Genomic DNA, 665 nt, shown 5'->3' with positions numbered 1-665 from the left:
TGCTGCGCTCCCCTCGCTCCTGGGAAAGCGGGGCGCCCGGCTGGAGTGCGGGGAGGAGCGGGTGATGGCTCAGCCCCCTGTTATGTAATCCCCGCCTGGTCCAGGAGCGCATCCCGAGCCTCGGTGCCCGCGGTTAGTTTGTCAAGTCCCCTCCCTCGGCCCCACACTTTCCCGGGGATGGCGCCGTGACTTACAAAGTGGGATGGGGCGGAAAAATATGTTCTGGTGATTCTATTCCGCCGCGGTGGGCGCCATGTTTCTCCCAGGGACTCTTTCCTCTGGATTCTTAGCCATCTACTCCGAAAAGGAGTGATTTCGTGGACCCACCTGCTCTCCCTCCCTTCCGGGCGTTTTCCTGATTTCTTCCCCCGTGAGTCGCGGGATTCCCTCCCACTCACGGGACGTGTCTCTGCTCACGAGTCCTGGACGTTCTTAGCTCAAAAAGGTGGAGTTGGGAAGAGCCCGGTCTCATTTTGGCGGTGGAGGTGGAGGTACAGTTGCACTGTCTCAGACCAGCCCAGCGCTCTGCCTTCTTGTTTTGACACCTTCCACCGCAGCTCAGAGCCCACATGTCACCTGCGATGGGCTTGTATCTCAAACTAAACTGAGAATTAACCGGATGACAAAGGCGCAGGGAAGGCCGCTTCCTGGTAAACAATGAACTT

This window comes from Myotis brandtii, unplaced genomic scaffold (assembly GCF_000412655.1).
Source record: "Myotis brandtii unplaced genomic scaffold, ASM41265v1 scaffold643, whole genome shotgun sequence".
Taxonomy (NCBI): Eukaryota; Metazoa; Chordata; class Mammalia; order Chiroptera; family Vespertilionidae; genus Myotis; species Myotis brandtii.
Note: the sequence above shows the minus strand (reverse complement) of the source record.